Below are 22161 nucleotides of genomic sequence, written 5' to 3' on the forward strand. Positions count from 1 at the left end.
ATAAATACATTTTGGAGTTGATGTGTCGTATCTTTAACTTTATAAATACTTGATTGAAAAGTGCTATGCCGCCGAAACATTTCCTTCATTTAAAACTGTTGTATCTATCTAATGATAAAGAAGTTTACATCTTGATATGTGTAAAAGAAAAAAAGGAGGGGAGGGGGATACACAATGATGTACACATTTAAAGAAAAACAAAGAAAGTGTATCTAGAAGATGCCATTATTTTACATATAGTACACAAAACGATCAAAATAATTTATCATCGATTTTTTAAAAACAAATGCATTTAGCTTATACAACACAGATCGGCACAAAGTGGGACTCGTTGTTATGAACATTAATTTCACTATCTAAAAATTGAAATATACTGTTACATGTAGTTATCAAATTCTGGACTGGTCAATTTAGAATAGAAAAATACATTTTTTGCACTTTTTCTTCACACAAAAAAGTATATTTAAGAATAAAAATGTTGTCAGGGAAGATACCAAGTGGCTATCTAAACCTGTTTTTTTTTTTTGGTTAATGTTCACTTGAACAAAACCATATCAAGAGAAAAACACCGAACATTCAATTTTCTGCAAAACAATAGACAGTAGAACAATAGATCCAGTATCAATGGAAGGAGGTGTTAATGAGGCATCAACGGGTGAACCCAATGACATACATTACCAAACGTAGATATCGTCATGATTAAGAGTCTATCATGTATACTAAAAATAAAAGTGAAGATAAAAGTACAAAAATGTCAAATTAGGAATGCGGTATGCATACCAAAGAGACAACTACCATCCAAGTTCAAATGAAGTTGATGTGAGCAATTATAGGCAACTGTATGGCTTTCAACAATGAGGACAACCCATGCATGGTTGGGATAGAGAATACAAACAGGGAATGTGTCAAAGATACACCAACCACACCAAAAAAAAAGCGAAAAAGAAAAAGATTCATGTATTGACACGCTACCGTATCATCCCCTCGTGACTCTTCTATATTCAATAACACAGAGTGTAACGTGTACGTGGCACAGATTGAGAAAACCATCATATGGTCCGGAACATTACGGAAGCCGTAAGGGGACACACAAAACATTAGAAAATATTTTTTTTAATTCGAGATCACGATAAAACATTACCGTTTTACCGAGATCTCGATAAAAAATATATCGTTATCTCGATAAAACGAAATTGTTATATCGATATCTCAGATTATTAAATCGTTATCTCGATTTATTAAATCGTTGTCTCGATTTATCATATCGAGATCTCGGATTATTAAATCGTTATCTCGGATTATTAAATCGTTATCTCGATTTATCAAATCGATCAAATCGAGATCTCGGATTATCATATTGTTATCTCGGTTTAATATATCGTTATCTCGAGAAAACGAAACTGTTATATTGAGATCTCGGATTATTATATCGTTATCTCGGATTATTTAATCGAGATCTCGGATTGTTAGTTATCCCGTGTTAACTGATTAAAATGGCGAATCAAGAGGTGGCAGGCAACTCGGCGGAAGGAGTAAGTATGATTTGTGTGTTTCAAAGCTTGTTTGAATGACTGTTCACTCGATATCCATGACAAAGAAGCCCGGAAAGTTACTTCCAATATTTAATGTGATAAGGATGTTTCACTATTATAGGTGCATTCACATAGGAATATATGATACGGGTAAGAAATCTGTATGGCAATATGTGAGTGAAGCAATTTCACAAATTCGTCAATTAGTCAATTTTTGCAGTAAACAAACATGTCTGATGTAGAACTTGTACTGTTACACCACTGTCCCAGGTTAAGGGAGGGTTGGGATCCCGCTAACATGTTTAACCCCGCCACATTATGTATGTATGTGTCTATCCCAAGTCAGGAGCCTGTAATTCAGTGGTTGTCGTTTGTTGTTGTGTTACATATAGAAAAGAAGAGGTGGTATGATTGCCAATGAGACAACTCTCCACAATTAACAACTATAGATCACCGTACGGCCTTCAACAATGAGCATATCCCATACCGCATACTCAGCTATAGAAGGCCCCGATATGACAACGTAAAACAATTCAAACGAGAAAACTAACGACCTTATTTATATAAAAAATGAACGAAATATGTAACACATAAAACAAACATACAGGACATTATGAAATATCTTGCAATAAACGCCTTCAAAAGGGACACAAATATGCACAATGTCCTAACGATTGGGTGTGTCGTCAATGTCATAAAGAGGGACACCGACAGGCAGAGTGTGACTCTCCTCTTAGTGAAGTTGAAGAAACACATGACAAAAATTCAGATGGCGATGAAGCTGGAGTAGATAAGCAAGAGCCACAATCCAAATCTGTACCGCAACGAGAAGAAAACGCAGTCAGTCAGATATCTATTGCTCCACTAGACAAAAACCAGACATCCACAAACATAAATACAAGTGAAGATAGTGAAAAAGCTAAAAAAAAAACTCAACAGCAGAAGATACTCTAGCTGAAAAAAAGAAAACGGGGATAAGAAACCCAAGAAGAAGTACACCACAAGGAGGTATTAGCCAATATTTCCATGGCACACCTGGTACTGTAAACCCTGAAAATCATACGTCTACAAATAAAACCGACAAAAGAAATGCAACAACCCCCACAGACGAATACCACAAACGTACAGGTCCTGCACAAAAGACAAGTAAAAAGTAGTGCAAGACTGCATATTATAGTTGTATCAAAAATTTATACATTATAATATTTAAAAACAAATGTACAAAATGTATATAATTTTTATTATTTTTATTATAATTATTGAAAAAAAAAAAACATGAATGTGATGTGATTAAAGATTGCATACATCCAAAAAGAAATGACAAATTGAAAGTCAAAGATATGTTTGTTGTGAAAAAGGAAAATATTCCTACATGGTATATGTATCCCAGCGGGCACATGACGTTGTTTCAACGTTGAAAAATTGTTGAATTTTGGTTGAGTTCGTCATCGACGTTGATTCAACGTTGATTCAACGTAATTATTTTCAACGTCGTATATTCGACTACAACGATTCAACGTCTTAATTTCAACGTTGAAATTTCAACAGAAAATTGATGTTCGATTCAACGTCTTATTTTCAACGTTGAAATTTCAACAGAAAGTTGATGTTGATTCAACGTCTTATTTTTCAACGTTGAAAGTTTAACAGAAAGTTGATGTTGATTCAACGTCACATTTTCAACGTTGAACCAATTTATATATAAGAAATGTATGATATCATGCATTAATCAACTAATAGTATTTAAATCTGTTTTTCTAATGAATTAAGTTTGGAAATTGAAGCAGGCCGTGTGATTAAGTGGGAGGGGGATTTGATGGGGTGAAATCCCCTCTTTTTTTTACGATAAATTTATTTGACAATGGCGGATTCAGAAATTTTCCGGGGGCCGAACTGACTGCCTAAGAGAGGGCCCGCTCCGGTCAAGCTTCATGCAGAGATTCCCTTTATTATCAACCAGATTTTTCCCAGAAAAAGGTCAAACCACCAGAACCGTACCCTCCCCCTCCCCCTCTCGATCCCCTTTTTGATCTGCCAAAGAACCTCAGTTGCATGTTTTCTGATAATCACTTTCTACAAAATAAAATATATTTCTTCCATACAAAGGGTTATAACAATATTCGAACCATTTTAACAATTTAAAATAAAATTAATTTACGGAGATATTTATACATATTTATTGAAATATAATTTTAAACATTTCCCGCTCTTAAAACTTTGCTACTCGGAATATCACGAACATGCTTCCGAAAGTTCGCGCATGTCGATTAGCCTGGGGTCCTGGCTAATCTTGTCAGTATAGCCAGGCGTGTATCAATGTACTACCTGTCAATGATTGGTTAATACTAATTTTGTCCTCAATGTTTGTTTTACATCTGTATCCAATCAATTCTTGTGTAACATCAATTAGTAAAAATTAGCCTGTAATTATTTTTTTTTATGAATTGATGTATAGTGTTATTATATCTAATTAGTAGTATGATGATAATTAGTAAGCAGAAAAGGGTTAATTCTTATCAGCAATCGCCTGGTGAGAAAGTTAAAAGTTTAAGATTTCACATGTCCAAGGTGTCAATTGGATTCCAATTGTGCTGGGTTACATCAAACATCAAAATGTATGCAAATATTTATTCAGCCTCACTTTAGATTCAGAGTCAACTGGCACTGAATCGATCACATGGTATTTGTTCCCCACCTGGCCCTTACGACGCGTAGCTAGATTGGGACGGATCCCAGGCTAGCATGTCGATTAGCGCTTTATTCAAAGATTGAAAGAAACAACATTGTTTACTGCCCGAGGAAAACAGAAGAAAAAACTATTCTACTACGTACGTTTACAGCGATGGGAAAAGGTAGCATGAGACAAGAACACAGAAGTGAACAATCTGTACGTTATTTTATTGTTACAAATTATTTTAAAAGTACATAGGCAATTGTGTTTCTATCAACAGATCGTACATGAAATTTTAAATCCATGCAGTGGCAGTGCCCACACACATCGTGTGAACACATGGTTTAAACATAAACAAGTATTTACTAATTGATTCTGAGCACATAGAGTACCTATAGGCTATTTATTAATTGACAGGTGCAGATAAAACAGTTGAAGGCCTGTCATTCACTTCCAGTGTCGTATCCATTTTTTTTATTTAAAAAAAAGGGGGGGCTAGATATATAATTAATGAAAGCTGAAAGGCTAAATCCATTTACATTCCTGCCAAATTGTACTATTATCTGTCACTATTTGCAAGTTTGGATTTCCACTATTTGCGGGTCGGGATTTCCCCTACGGATGCAGTTGTGGTCCTTGGACTCAGAAAATTCACTCAAATTATCCGTTTTCTACACTTTCTTTTCGTCATGCTTGTAGATACTGATTTGATATTATATTTGGTATATAATTTTATCATGACAAGTATCAGACGAAGTTTGATTTTTTTTTGGTCTGATGATTTTTTGCAGAGCATTTTCAACAATTGTACTTGTATCATCCTGATTATACCCATTTTACATTTTCTTTAAAAAACTAAGTTAAGGAAACTATATGATTTTAAAACAGGTAACAAAAACAAATTATGAGGGAAAGTCTACTATAGATATAGGAAGATTTGGTATGAGTGCCAATGAGATAACTTTCCATCCAAGTAACAATTTATAAAAGTAAACCATTATAGGTCAAGGTACGGCCTTCAACACGGAGCCTTGGCTCACACCGAACAGCAAGCTATAAAGGGCCCCAAAAATTACTTGTGTAAAACCATTCAAACCGGAAAACCAACGGTCTAATCTATATAAAAATGAGAAACACCTATGCACTACATAAACAGACGAAAACAACTGTACATCAGATTACAATCCAAGAAAAGAGTTAACACTTAGTACAAATGCAAGAAAAGAACATGTAGAAATTGAAATTAACGAGCAAATTGTAACAGCAAAAACATCCAAGATGTCTGTTAAAAATTATTTGATAAACTTGATGCATTTTCATATTGTAGACTGTAAAATTAAAAACATCTTAAATCTGAATGTGATTTTTTTTATTTAGATGCATATATTTTTTTCAGGGTCCTCCATAATTCTTTGATTCAGCGGGAAAAATGGCAAAATTTCATTTGGTGCCTCAAAGTTGTTCACAATAATTCTTGGTAAGTTACATTATTTTAAATTCTATATTAGCAAGTAACTTGCAAAATTCACTGGAAAACAAATTTGAAACCCTGTTCATCCTAACCAACCTCAAGACTACTTTTTACTTATCCGCAGTAGCTGTATGAACTTTTTACGTAAAAGAAATAATTGTTATACGCCCGTCAAAATTTTGATGGGACGTATTATGGTATACAAACGTCTGGCGTCCGTCTATCCATCTGTCCGGCGTAAACATGAAAATAAGATTAAAACTTTTTGAGTTACAGGACTTTGTAACTAAAACAGGGGTGTTTTTTTCACATGTCGCGCTGTATCTCAAAAACCATTTATGATTATTGTTTAAAACTTAACACACTTCTTAGTTATATTTTTCTAAAGATTTTTATACTTTTTGGTGATGATTCAAAATTTTATTTCATAGTTATTGAGTTTTTTGTAAAAAAAAAAAGGAGGGGGGGAGTTCACATGTCGCACCGTATCTCAAAAACTATTTATGAATATTGCTTCAAACTTTACACACTTCTTAGTTATATTAATCTAAAGAGCTGTATAATTTTTGGTGATGATTAAAAATTTTATTTTAGAGATATTGAGTTTTTTGTAAAAAAGGAAGGGTTTTCACATGTCGTGCCGTATCTCAGAAACTATTTATGATTATTGCATACAACTTCACACACAAGAGTTAGACGACGTGCGTATCATGCGCTCGTGGCGCAGCTGTTTATTTACTTCTGTGATTTAAAATTGTTACTGTTTTTTTAACAAACAGAATGTGTCTCAGAGTCCTTTCCTGGGTTGGTTGACGCAACCGAAACCATGATGAAGAGTGAAATGTCCAGGTTCCTTAAATATGCCCCTGAAAGACGTGAAGGTGGATGGAGGAATGTAAAAAACAAGAGGCAGGATGAGGACATTTCAAATTCCATTCCAGATACTGAAAATAAATAAATGCTCTTTTCATCTTGTTTTTAATGACTCATATTGACTAAATAATTGTATGGCAGGTTAGTTCAAACCAAAGATTATAAAATTGGTATTTGCCGCTTTTCCGCAAACATATAGCATTTAAGAGTGGTTAGCCTCGAGTTAGAACATATGTGTCTGGGTAAGGTGACATGTGTGAACTGTTAGTGAGCTAGTACATTTATAACCCTGCTCAGCATGTCTGCTCTCATGTTTGTCCTGCATATGCATTTGACTTGTCACTGGATGTTAAACAACCAACTATCCATTCATCCTAATCAAATATTTTAATAAATGTCTTTCAATCTTCTTTTTCTCTAAAAAAGTGCGTGGAGCATCCAACAAAAATGTGTTGTATTAACATACGAAGAGCTGACTAACTTACACCAAAGGCGTTACAATGAACTGGTTGTTAGTCTACCAAATTGCTTTGAGCTTTTTAGATAATTCATATTTAACTGTTGAGAGTGGAGAAATATCCTATTACTTGAGTTAAAGTGTCCTTATCTGTGCTTTGAGCTCTTTAGATAATTAATATTTAACTGTTGAGAGTGGAGAAATATCATATTACTTGAGTTAGTGTCCTAATCTGTTTCTCAAATGATTTTTATGCCCCACTTACGATAGAAGAGTGGCATTATGTTTTCTGATCTGTGCGTCTGTCCGTTCATTCTTTTGTCCGTCCGTCCGTCTGTTCTTCGGGTTAGAGTTTTTGGACAGGGTAGTTCTTGATGAAGTTGAAGTCCAATCAACATGAAACTTAGTACACATATGTTCCCTATGATATGATCTTTATAATTTTAATGCAAAATTAATGTTTAAACCCCGATTTCATGGTCCACTGAACATAGAAAATTATAGTGCGAGTGGGGCATCCATGTACTATGGACTTATTTGTGTTATCATTCCTTTTGAGGTCATCAGGCATGGTCACCTTTTTTCATGTCGTCACACTAGGAAAATTCAGAAGAAACCAAGAAATTTTGAGGTATTGATAAATTTCATCCAATCATTTGCAGAGAACAGATATTTCACTAAATGTTTTTCTCACACTGATCAAGAAATGTGAAAATAGCACAAACATTATAAAGAAACTAATTATCAACATTCTCAACGTTGTATCAACTATGAGTTTTCAACGTTGAATCAACGTTGATATCTAAACGTTGATGCAACGTTGTATTTTCAACGTTGAAATGACCTTTCATTTTCAACCTATATTTCAACGTTGATTCAACGTTTCAGCATGACGTTGTTTCAACGTTGAAGCAACGTTGATAATAATATAATAATAATAATAAATTCTTTATTTAAAGAGGGTAACTCAATTAGAAATAGTCTAATTTTCATTGAGGCCCTCAAACAAAATACATGCATACAGTTAACATTCATACATTCATACATTAATTTACAATATATATTACTAGTATATACACAATTCAATCATTGAAATATACAAAGGGTAATAAATGACAATATTTGATATAGTTTTGTTAGAGGAAAACAAATTAGTTAACTTGCATATACTTTTCAAGAAAATGATTATAACTATGTTTCTTGAATAATTCCACATTAGGACATTTCTTTATTTCGAGTGGTAAATTATTCCATACTTTGGTTGCAGAATAATGAAAAGATTTTTTATAAAAATTTGTATTTGGTCTTGGAACAAAAAGATCATTAAAAAAAGTGCCCGCTGGGATGCTATAAATAGCACAATAGAATCTGCTTTTTCTGGCAGAAACATAATTCTTGATGTGAAGTGAATAATTAATCACTTTTTCCAATATCTATTTTTCCAACTGAAAATAATTAAAATATTCACTGAAAACGCATTTGTTATCAAACGTGATAGTATGTCTCACAAGTCTACGCTATGTACAAGATGTATAGCAAGGGAAAGTCCAATTCTATTTTTAGCCAACGACTGGCCATATATAGTAACACGTGTTCACACAGTTCTAGTAGTCCTAGGTAAATCTATGAATAATACGTGCAGGTTCCAAGTTCCTATAACACATGGATTACGAAATTTTACATATCCACTATCACATAAATTTTCTTTCAAACCAATTGTGAACTTCATGTGGCATTTAAATTCATCACAGGTGAAACTGGGTCAACCTATTATTAAAGTCAAGGTCGAACACCGACTGAAAATAGACAATAAAACATCAATTAGTACAATGTCACAATATTATGAGATACACATTAAAAGCATAATTTACAGATTGTATATGTATTTCTTACATAATGGAATATTTTTCATTAAATTAAAAAGTGTATGTAGAAGGGGTATAATGTATAGATTTACAAAAATACATATTGACTTTGCATTTATTATTATCATGTTGTTAACATCAGATTTGGGTAAACATTGTATTTCCATTATGACACTTATGACAAATAATGAGTGAAACTATACATATATGTTCATTGAATTGTCAGGGACTAGGATCAAAAGATAAAAGACAAAGACTTCATATGTGGATGAAGCATCAACATTGTAATATTTTATTTGTACAAGAAAGCCATTTCACTGTTAATTTAGAGAAAGATTTGAATGAAGAATTCAAAGGTGACATATATAATAGCTATGGTAATTCACAATCAAGAGGGGTATCAATTTATATTAATGAGAAAATAGAATATAAATTTATTGATAAATTTCAAGATAAAGAAGGGAGAATAATTTTGCTTAATATAGAAATTAAAGATAGCATTCATACTTTAGTGAATATTTATGCTCCAAATTTACCAAAAAACAGAAATGTTTTTTTTTCAAAAAAGTAAAAGATATGATATCAGAAAACAGCTTAGGGATGGTAATTGTTGGTGGAGATATGAATGATACTCTATCAAATATTGACAGAAATAACTACAGCACAAATAAAAAAACACAAAAACCAGTTAACAGTTTAAAAACTCTAATTAAAACAATAAAGTTGATAGACATTTGGAGAGAGACACATAGTAACAATACACAATTTACATGGAGGCGCAAAAACAATATGAATGAAGCCTCTCGCATAGATTTCTTTCTTATATGCCCAGAAATAAGATCACATATATGCTCAGCAGATATAAGACCTGCACTTATATCTCACACAGACCACTAAGCTATATCATTAAAGTTGAAAGGGAGATCACAATCAAAAGGGAAAGGATATTTTAAAATTAATAACAGCATTTTGAATAATATTGAATATAGAAACATAATAAATGGCCTAATTCATAAATATAACAACAATCCAAAACTTACCAAAAATATTGGACACCATTGGGACTTATTCAAAATTGAGATCAAAGAATACACCATTGAATACTGTAAAAGAAAAGCAAAACAGAACATAAGTGAAATACATGTATTGGAAAACAAAATCAAAAAATTAAATGAACAAATAAACAAACATTGTAAAGATGAGGTAATATAACATTTTCAAGAAGAATTAATTAATAATGAAAGTAAATTGAAGAAAATATATGACAAAAAACAAAAGGAGCTCAAATCAGGTCACGAATTCAATGGGTAGAAGAAGGAGAAAAAAATACGAAATTCTTTTTAGGTTTGGAAAAAGCTAGACAAACAAGAAAAACTATAACTGCACTTAGAGATAAAGAAGGAGTGATACAAACTGACTCATCCAAAATTTTACAATTAGAGAAAGAATTCTATAAAGATATTTATAAAAGTACAAATCCGGATATAAAATTTATAAATGATTATATTAATGATACAAATATTGATCATAAATTAACAACACAAGAGAGTGATATTATGGAAGGAAAATTAACTATAGATGAATGTACAGATTCACTATTTAAGATGAAATTGAACAAATCACCTGGAATTGATGGTTTAAGCGTAGAATTTTATAGAACATTTTGGGAAGAATTAAAAGAATTCATTGTATCCACATTTAATTTTTCATATAAAAAAAGGGGAGTTTACAACTTCTCAGAAATTAGGAGTTATCTCTCTTATCCATAAAAAAAATGATCCACTGAGTTTAGATAACTATAGACCCATAACTTTATTAAATGTAGATACAAAATTAATAGCATATTCATTAGCTAAGCGCATTAAAAATGTCTTACCAAAAATTATCCATGAAGATCAAAATGGGTATGTAAAAAATAGATATATAGGTTATAACATCAGACAGATCCAGGATATAATCGATTATGCAGAAAAATTTAATATAGAAGGAGCATTATTATTTTTAGACTTTACAAAAGCTTTTGACTCTTTAGAATGGGATTTCATGTTCTCAGCATTAAAAAAATTTGGCTTTCAAGATTCTATGCTCAAATGGATAAAAACTTTGTATACAGACATTAAAAGCTCAGTGATCAATACTGGGTGGATATCTGAACCCCTCAACATTTTTCGAGGGATTAGACAAGGATGTCCGTGCAGTGCTTTAATTTTTGTTATTGCTGTCGAGATATTAGCATGTAGAATAAGACAACACAATAATATTAAAGGATTTGAAATCAAAATAGATGGGAAAACACATTCTTTAAAAATCAGTCAACTCGCAGATGACACAACACTTTTTTTTAAAAACAAAACAAGACATTCCAAAAGTATTAAACATGATTGAAATTTTGGCACTTTATCAGGGCTTAAATTAAACAGATCAAAAACAGAAGGCATTTGGTTAGGAAAACACAAACATTCCAAAGAAAAATATGAAAACATCAACTTTACAAACAAACCAGTGAAATGTTTAGGAATTTTTTTCGGTTGTAACAAAAATGAATGTCATAAACTTAATGCAGAAAAGCAAATAGAAAAGTCTGAAAATTATTAAAAATTGGGAGAAAAGACATTTAACAATGATTGGTAAAATAACAGTTATCAAATCATTGATTATACCAAATATTACCTTTTTAGCATCTGTTTCACATATTGAAAAAGAATATATTGTTAAATTTAAAAAAATAAACTATAATTTTTTATGGAAAAGCAAAAGAGAAAAGGTTAAACGCACAGTACTTAGCTTTGGTGAACTAGATGGGGGTTTAAAAATGATAAACATAGATAAATATATAGAATCTATCAAAATTGGGTGGATCAAAAGGTTAATTAATGGAGATCTAAAAAATTGGAAAATTATTCCACTTTTTTATTTTAATAGGTTTGGAAAAGATTTCCTTATCTTTCATATGAATATTGATAATACTGACTCTATTCCAGAGTTAAAGGAGCTGCCAAAATTTTATTTCAACATTGTTAAAGCATGGATAACTAATAAAAAAGTACAACAGCCAAAAAACTTTAGATCTATATGTCAAGAAGTTATTTGGGGAAATCATTTCATAAAGATAAAAAATAAATGACTTTTATTCCAAAACTGGATAAATAGTAATATTATCTTTGTTAATGACATCATTGATGAAAATGGTAATATAGAAGAGAATTTTATTTTACAAAAGCTTAAAATAAAAAGTAACTGGATGTCAGAATTTTACCAATTAAAGAAAGCTTTTCCAAGAGAATGGTTAAAGATTTTAAAACAGGAAAATTCAACGAAAACTAAAGTAAAAACGCCCTATGCAATACATATTAATAATAATTGTAACAAAAAAGAAAATTTAGAAAATGTAGATACCAGAAAAATTTATACTATATTAATTAAGAATGAAATTGAAATACCTGTTGGTTTTTACAAATGGAAGACAATGCTTAACCTTGAATACATTAAGAGTCTTTCGTGTAATAGGTTAAAGTTTGTTCATCATTTTTTAAAAGATAACAAACACAAAGTGTTCCTTTGGAAATTGCTACACTTTATTTTACCTTGTAAAGTTTTATTGAAAAAGTGGAAGATCTGCGATATTTCAAATTGCCACTATTGCAACACCACAGAGGATTATGATCACATGTTTCTTAAATGTCACTTTCTTGATAATTTCTGGAGTAAAGTTAAAAAAACTCTTAGAAAAACTGAATATTAATAATAATATTCTAACATTAAAAAATTTAGTATGGGGTTATAAAATAAATGATGAGCAATACTATGAAATTAATTATCTGATTACTATTATAATGTTTTGTATATATAAGGCAAATTATATGTCTGAACAGAAAGCAAAATCTTTAGATGTATATTCTGTATTTAAAGCAGAATTTGTCATGTATTGGTCTTACATTGTATTTGGTTATCAGATGTATCTGTATGTTGTACTCTCTTATGTGAAGTCATTAAACATATCTACCATGATGAACTGAGTTATATGATATGGTGTTAGATGTCGGTCCACTAAAATCATGAAATAAGGACCAAGAAGAAGTTGAAAAACCTAGTCATTAGTATAAACACTTAGATTTGTGTCAAATGAACGCATCGAAGTGAAATGGCAGACGGTATAAACGGTAGAACATCGTGTATGAACTGGGACAGTGGGGACCTCCCAGGGACCTGGAAAGCATTTAAAACGCATTGCGAATTTATGTTCCAAGGGCCGTTAAAAAAGAAACAGGGCGACGAGAAATGCGCTTATCTTATGATATGGGTTGGCGAAAAGGGCAGGAATGTTTACAGTACTTGGGATATGACGGCTGAAGACCAGAAAAAACTTGAAAAATATTATGAAAACTTTGAAGCTTATGTTAAACCCAAATCCAACCAAGTTTTCTTAAGCTATAAATTCCAATGTAGACTACAAAAAACAAATGAAACTTGCGAAGAATTTGTAATAGATCTAAAAGTTTTGGTAAAAGATTGTCAGTATGCAAACCCAGATAGAATGGTCAGAGACAAGATTGTTTTTGGAACAAAATCAACTTAAGTTAGAGAAAAATTAATAAATGAAGGGTCAGAACTTACATTAGAAAAAGCCTTAGATATAGCAAGAACTTATGAGCTTTCTCAAAGACAATTACAAACCATGAATATTGGTGAAGACCCAAATGTCAATAGTATAAACAGAAAGAAAATATACTCAAAACAAACTCCAAAAAACAGTTATCCGCACAAATATGAACAAGGTGCTAAACCTAGATATAAACAAGACAAATCAAAACTACACGTATGTCAGAGGTGTGGTTATGACCATAACGCAGGAAGTTATTGCCCAGCCAAAGGTAAACAATGCAAAAAGTGTGACAAGAAAGATCATTTTGCTAAAATGTGCAAAACCAGAAAAGAAAAAAAGGTACACGAGATAGACCGAGAAGAAGGTTCTAATTACTATGACTCAAGTGACTCGGACACATTATTTGTTGGTGCACTCTACAATGAAAAAAATGAGAGTGACACATGGTGTGAAGATATCACAGTTGAAAATGTCAGTATTAATTTTCAACTCGACACCGGTGCACGGTGTAATGTTCTGAATCGTACAGATTTTAGACGCATGAAGACAAATAATGTATTAAGCAAACCAGATTCAAGATTGAAATCATTCTCTGGACACAACATAGAATGTGACGGCAAAATAACTTTACCGATTACATTAAAAAAACAGAAACATGAAGTAGAATTTTATGTTGCGAATACAAAATCACAATCAGTATTAGGAGCTGCGACATGCTCAGAGGTAGGCTTAATCAAAAGAGTGTATACACTAGAAGCCAAATATTCAGATTTATTTACTGGACTTGGATGTTTACCTGGAATACATAAAATACATGTAGACGATAGTAGTAACCCTGTAGTACACCCACCAAGAAAGGTGCCACTTTCACTGAAAGGTAGAATTAAAACTGAACTAGACCGAATGATGAAACTAGGAGTAATCGTTAGACAGAAAGAACCGACTGCATGGGTCAACAGTATGGTAACTGTAGTTAAGTCAAATGGAGATGTAAGAATATGCATTGATCCGAAGGACTTAAATAAAGCGATTAGTAGGGAACACTACCCTATGAAAACTGTAGAAGAAGTAGTAGCTAATATTCCGAATGCTAAAGTATTTAGAAAAATTGATGCAACGTCAGGATTTTGGCATCTCAAACTAAATGAAGATAGCAGCAAACTGACATGTTTTAAAACACCGTTTGGGAGATATCGCTTCTTGAGAGCTCCCTTTGGAATTAAGTCAATTCCGGAAATATTCCAACGAGTTATGACAGAAATAATGGAAAACATTGAAGGAACAGAAGTTATTGTTGATGATATACTGATATGGGGATCAACAATCCAAGAACATGATGAGAGACTGAAAAAAGTTTTAGATCGAGCAAGACAATGCAATTTAAAACTAAGTAAATCAAAATGTCAGTTCCGAAAAAGTGAAGTTGACTATGTTGGACACATTATCAGTAAAGATGGGTTGAAACCAGACCCTGAAAAGGTGCGTGCAGTCCAGAAGATGAAAAAGCCAGAAAACAAGAAAGAATTGCAAACATTTCTTGGTTTTATTACGTATCTCAGTAAATTTCTGTCAAATATGTCAGATGTCAGTGCTCCATTAAGAGTACTTTTAGAAGAAAAGAATGAGTGGTGTTGGGAAAAAGAACAAGACACTAGTTTTAATAAACTTAAAGACATGGCCACTAATGCGCCTATTCTATCCTACTATGATCCAAAACAGCCACTAACATTGAACGTTGATGCTAGCTCAAAAGGCTTAGGTGCCGTGTTACTCCAAAATGACAAGCCTATTGCCTATGCATCGAGAGAACTTACTCCAACTCAACAAAGATATGCTCAAATTGAGAAAGAAACTTTGGCTATTGTTTTTGGATGTCAAAAAGTTCCACCATTACGTATACGGTAGACAAGTAGAAGTAGAAAGTGACCATAAGCCACTAGAAAACATATTTAGTAAACCACTTAATGAGGCACCACCAAGAATACAAAGATTTGTATTACAGCTACAGAAGTATGACATTGTTGTAAGATATAAGCCAGGAAAATCTATGTATGTATCAGATACATTGTCAAGAATGTACTTACAGGAAACAGTAGAAAAACTGGTACCAGATATAGAAATTAATGAAATTCAGTTAAATGCTCATCTTCCAATATCACCTGAGAAATATGAACTGTTTAAGAAACAAACAGAGAGTGATGAAATTTTGCAACAAATGAAGAAAATAAATGAAGAAGGATGGCCACTGAAAAAAGAAGAGTTACCAGAAGATCTCAAAATGTATTGGCAGTTTAGAAATGAAATTACCTGCATCGATAACCTATTGTACAAAGGATTAAAGCTGATAATACCAACAAGTTTACGCAAAGAAATGTTACAACTAATCCATGAAACACATATGGGAATCGTTAAATGCAAAACCAGAGCCAGAGAGTTCATGTATTGGCCTGGAATGATGTCTGATATGCAAGACATTGTAGAAAAATGTGAAACATGCGCAATAAACAACAAAAAAACTAACAACAAGGAACCTATGATACCGTCAAAGCTTCCAGATAGACCTTCATCTAAACTAGCAGCTGATTTGTTTCAATACAAAGGAGAACATTATTTACTAACAGTTGATTATTATTCAAAATGGCCAGAAATTGATAAACTGGATGAATTAAGTTCATCAAATACAATTTGCTACTTAAAAAAGCAAATGTCTAGATTTGGATACATTGATCAGTTGATCACAGACAATGGTCCGCAATTCGCTTGCAGAGAATTTGCAGTTTGCAAAAGAATATGGATTTGTTCATACCACAACTAGTCCACATTTTCCACAAGCAAATGGACAAGCTGAAAGATTGGTACAAACCGTGAAAAGCCTAATAAAGAAAAGCAAAGATCCATACAAAGCTATATTGGACTACAGAAACACACCACTAGATGAGATAGAATTATCACCAGCACAATTGCACATTGGACGACGTTTGAAGTCAAGTCTTCCAACATCAGCACCACTGTTAAAACCAACTGTTGTAAACGAACAGAAAGTTAAAAAAACTATACAACAAAAGACAAAAAACTCAAGAATATTATTTTAACAAACGCAGTGGAAAACCGTTGAGAGAACTAAAAGACAACGAAACAGTTATGATTGAACACAACAATCAGTTAACACCAGGAAAGGTTGTCCGTAAACATGAAACACCTAGATCTTACATAGTTGAAACTCTTGGAGGAACACGCCTAAGAAGAAACCGCAAACATCTTAAAACAACAAGAGCAACATTTCAACCAGAAATGGAAATAGAACAACATTTGGATGTAAATACACCTCAACAAGAAATCCGAAATGATCCTATTACTGAAAATTTCAAACAAGCAACAGAAATAATCAAACCCGTTCAAAATCAGGAAACTCAAATCGAAAGGAAATCTGTTGAACCAACTTGTAGCACAAGATCAGGAAGATCCGTTAAAGTGCCGATCAAATATAATGATTATGTATGTAATTCAATCAGTGTAAATTCAGAAGGAAAGGAAATTTATGTTTAGAAAATATGTGAAATCTAAGTAAAAGCAAAATAGCAAAATATATGTGAAATCTAAGTGAAAGCAAAATAGCAAAAAATATGTGCATATAAAATATCATCAAATATATAGAAATGTCAATAATGTTATAAAGAAAGTGAAAATTTAAGATATCTAGTGAAATCTAAGATATCAAGTGAAAATTTAAGATATCTAGTGAAATCTAAGATATCAAGTGAAAATTTATAATATCTAGTGAAATCTAAGATATCAAGTGAAAATTTATAATATCTAGTGAAATCTAAGATATCAAGTGAAAAATTTAGAATATCTAGTGAAATCTAAGATATCAAGTGAAAATCTATAATATCAAGTGAAAATCTAAGATATCAAGTGAAAATGTAAGATATCAAGTGAAATCAAAGATATCAAGTGAAAATGTAAGATATCAAGTGAAAAATCTAAGATATCAAATGTCAAATTAGTGAAAGTTCTGAAATATTGTCATATTATTTAGTAATTCTAGTCAGTAGATCTAGTCATTTTTGTTTTATTCAATACTCAGTAGAATAGTTGTTATTTGATATAAAAATAGACATGGTTAAGAACAATTACAATAACATTAATAGTTATGATTGATGATCAGTATTAACATTGTTTAAAAGGAGACAGTTTATACAAAGCTTTAAGATATTAAGATGTGACAACTTAAACTTTAACAGTGAAATCCAGTAGAACTTTATCTATATTGCACACATTGAATCAGACTTTATTCTTAAAGAGAGAACTGTTATTTAATTTAATTTAATTAGAGTTGAACAGCAAACTTACAAAATAACTCTTTTCAAAAAAGGGGGGATGTCATGTATTGGTCTTACATTGTATTTGGTTATCTGATGTATCTGTATGTTGTACTCTCTTATGTGAAGTCATTAAACATATCTACCATGCTGAACTGAGTTATATGATAGAATTCATGTACAGCTACAAAGTGCAGGTAACTAATAAACATACTAAGAATAAATGTCTACTTGATAAAGTTGTCAAATTGTTGTAATAATTTTTTATGTTTGCAAATGTATAATCTAGCAAAAAAGAAAAGAAAAAGGACAATATTATATTTTTTTTATATCCGGAACTCATTTAGAGAAATCACTAGAATGCTGGACTAGTGAAGTAAATTGTTAACAGCAAGCAATATATTGTTGAATAAAAAAAAAAAAAATATTTGTTTTTCTTTCATTTATTATACATTAATTAGGCCCTTAGTTTTCTTGTTTGAATTGTTTTACCTTTGTCATTTCGGGGCCTTTTACAACTGACTATGCGGTATGGGCTTTGCTCATTGTAAAAGGCCGTACGGTGACCTATAGTTGTTAATTTCTGTGTCATTTTTGGTCCCTTGTGGAGAGTGTTCTCATTGGGAATCATACCACCTCTTCTTTTTTTATATGGTAAATATAAAAAAGAAGATGTGGTGTAATTGTCAATGAGACAACTCTTCACAAGAGACCAAATGACACAGAAATTAATCTTATAAGTCATACTGTAATCGAACACGATCGTTTAATTCCTTCAGAAGTATTTTATAAAGCATTTTATTGATTTTATTATATTATTAAAAGCCCTCACTGTTTTGGGTCAATAATCCGCGGCGACGAAAAATTCATATAGACGCCTTGTCATCTAGGTACTGACGATTGCACGTCCATGTTCCCCTATAGTTACAATAACGTAATCCGACTTCCAATACTCTTTCGTTAGGATTACGATTCCGTCCCATTAATCGTAATGAAGGAGCTCCAGGATAAGGCATGCATTACTTCTGTCACCAATATGCATATTTTGCGATGTACCTAAACTATTTCAGTCAAAAATAAAAACCCTCAATATAGTTTTATGCTTTACTCTGGCATAAGTAATTAAATAAAGTTCAAGTTAATAATGTTCCATTATTCAAAAACACATCCACATGGTATGGTAACAATAAATCAAAAGAACAAGATAAACTAACATATAATACAATTACGGAATGCAATCCGCATATGAATATCCCAAAGACTGGTTAAGGGGGGATAACTCTCATAAAAGTATGTTAACTTTACCAAACGACTTGACCATACCAAACTGACATATAACATCCCCCCGAACAAATAAACAAACCCCGTTTGTTTTCAATGGTCAAGGCGTGTGGTCATTTAAAACAGTTCAAAAATCAATTATGTTCATAAAAAATAAAGATGGCTTATTTATGTTTTCCAAGCTATTATTCATTCAATCAATATCAAATCTTTTACTATACTCAAAATAAAAATCACTTCCTACTGCATATTCCACAATACAATTGGTTATACAGAGCAAACTTTAATAAATGATGACACCAGCAGAGACTTTGGCTCTTATTAAATGGAAATACAATTAAAGCAACCCAATGGCCATATACGCTGCCTCAAAAAATACAACCATAAAAAATAGGTTATTTCTGGTATTGTACACCAAATCCGTCATTACAAATGACAACACTATAAATGCTCCTTAAAACGCAGTATTTTCCTTTTAATTGCATAAATGCAATATTTGCTATTAATCAAACTTCAAAAATGACTATTCTTTTGAAAGCAAACGTTAAAATATATTTTTCTTCAATAAAATTAATAACTTAAATTCAAGACTTTCTCTACTAAATTAACTTCTCTTCTCAAATCGTAAATGATCCGTAACTAAAAAATATACAATTAAGAATAAAACTTCAACAAAAAATCAAAATTAGTAACTTTGAAGTAAAAATCTTTTAAAACTGCTATCATAGCAATATTTACGAAAATATTCTCTCGATATTTTGTATAAAACAAATTCTTATTACAGAGTAATACTTCAACAAATCTATTTACAAAATACTTTTTCCGATCAACTGACACCCATTGATTACAGGGTCAATATTTTTTTTCCTTTTCTCACAAAAAGAAGTAGGTCCGGTAAGGACCGATTTTGGCCTCAAATTTCAGGTTCATCTGACGAAAGATTTTGACCACTTTTTAAACACTAAAATGTCTATTTCATTTGAATCAATTAGTATATGTGAACGATTTTAACTGATTTAATCATTAAAAACGATCCAATTCAAGCTCAAATATGAAAAATCTACCAAATATGCCGAAAAATGTCACTTTCAAATGTTTTTATGTCAAAAATGAAAGTGGCCGCATCCATGTTCATCCTCAACCTTTATATATGTTATGTATTATCATAAAATACAACTTACATTTCAATATAAAGGATGAACACGAATGCGGCCACTTTTGTTTTACACGAAAACCGTCTAAAATTTAACTAAAATGCTAAAATTGTGATGATTTCAGTAATTTAGCATGACTTAATGGTGCTAGTACCCAATATATGTGCATTGTATTGTCAAAAACAACCCATTTTTATGTAGAAGAAGCATTCTACTGTTTGATAAATAACTAAAAGTTTACATTTTAACAATTTTGTAAAACTGCTATATTTTGGGGCCAAATAAGGGTCTCACTGGACCTTCTCCTTTCACTATCAATTTATACACATATTATTACTGTTAAACGAAATTAAAATTAAACACATTGTTCTTTTAAAGAATTTAGTCCTTGAAATAGTTCTTGTCAAAAATTAACATGGTTTTAAATGCCATAAAACATAATTTATTAATGTCCATAAAAAATACACAATTAGTTAGCACATGGCGGTGGTTTGGACTGTACCATCTTCTTTGTATGTTCATTTAGCTGTTCAATTGGAATCCACAACGCATTTTTGCCGGTTCACCTTTAAATTGCACACGGTATTCAGTTTTTCTATTTATTTTACGTTGAGACAAAATTCTCTTAACTTTATAATAAGTGTCTGATTGGGTCTTAAATTCATCGGACGAGTTTATATCTAAAGTGGAAAGTTGAAAACGAATAGGACGTTTTCTAGTTCGCGTTGAACGTCTGACAACCGGTGGAGTCTGTGGTAACGGTGGGATAGGTTCTGTATGTTCTGAATCACTGTCTGTAGTAGGATCATCTGATTCACGGTTAATTTCGGCTGTATGAACTTTTGATAAAAAATAGTCTGACGGTTCGGGTGCACGAACATATGCAATTTTTAGTCTATCCAAATGTGTGTCATATTTAAGAATTTTGCCGGAAGATGGTTCTTAAAGATTCACAATGTGAGGTGATTTTATAGCGTTTACGATAAAGGGTCCACTGTATTTTGGTTGAAATTTCGTGCTTGGCCACTCGGATCTTTAAGCATAAATACATAGTCTCCAACAGATAAATACAACGGATTAGTCTTTTTGTTATATCGATCCATCATAAGTTCTCCTGATCGTTGTGCATTTGTACGAATTTCTTCTCTAATTATATCTAACTTTTTGGCCTGTTTTTCTACATAGTCACGATAATCGTCAGGTAAAGTTGAGAAATCGGTTTGATGTGACAAACAAAGCGGAAATTTAGGTCTTGTTCCGTATATAATCTAATAAGGCGGATGGATTATCGCCCCTGATACCAAGGTCTCTCGTGGTGAGAACTCTCATATAAAAATTGAATTTTTGTGTTAAAAAAACCAACAAAATGTCTAAAGACTGGGAAAATGAATGGGAAAGTGACATATGCAATAGACAACCATTGCAAACCAACCCATATTACGATGATAAACACTTAAAACCGAGTCAAAATATATCTGACTCGACAGAGAACGTAAACAATATGGCACCAACATATGCAAAAGTAACTGCTGGTAACCTTACAATTAACACAGATACAAACGGAACAAAAACAAACGATACAAACGGTGTCAAACCGATATTTATCAAAGAAACAGACGTTTTTGAAGCCTCAAACCCACCCAAAGAACTTTGGCTCACCCACTTAGAAATATTCAGAGGAATGGCAATGTCAATAAAAAGAGAACATATAAAAGGAATTCAGAGAATAGGCAAAATGTGGAGGTTATACTTAGATGCAGAAGAAAACAGGCTTAAACTCCTAAGTGAAGGAGTAGTCCTCAGAGGAAAGACCATCCCCCTCCTTCCACATAACCCAAACAACCCCAACTATAAGAATAATCTAAAAAACGTCAGAGTAAAGAATGTGCCATTATCTGCAGATCATGGACAGATACAAAGAGAATTAGAGAA

The 22161-nt window shown here is 32.0% G+C and overlaps 1 long non-coding RNA gene across 1 annotated transcript; it reads left to right on the forward strand.

Moving 5' to 3' along the window:
• The first annotated feature begins 4303 nt into the window (after positions 1 to 4303).
• LOC143078052 (uncharacterized) lies at positions 4304 to 6642 on the forward strand. Its single transcript, XR_012979023.1, has 3 exons — positions 4304 to 4419; positions 5600 to 5680; positions 6454 to 6642. It is a non-coding gene; the product is annotated as an uncharacterized LOC143078052 (long non-coding RNA).
• The last annotated feature ends 15519 nt before the right edge of the window (positions 6643 to 22161 follow it).

The sequence above is a fragment of the Mytilus galloprovincialis genome, chromosome 6 (genome assembly GCF_965363235.1).
Source record: "Mytilus galloprovincialis chromosome 6, xbMytGall1.hap1.1, whole genome shotgun sequence".
NCBI lineage: Eukaryota > Metazoa > Mollusca > Bivalvia > Mytilida > Mytilidae > Mytilus > Mytilus galloprovincialis.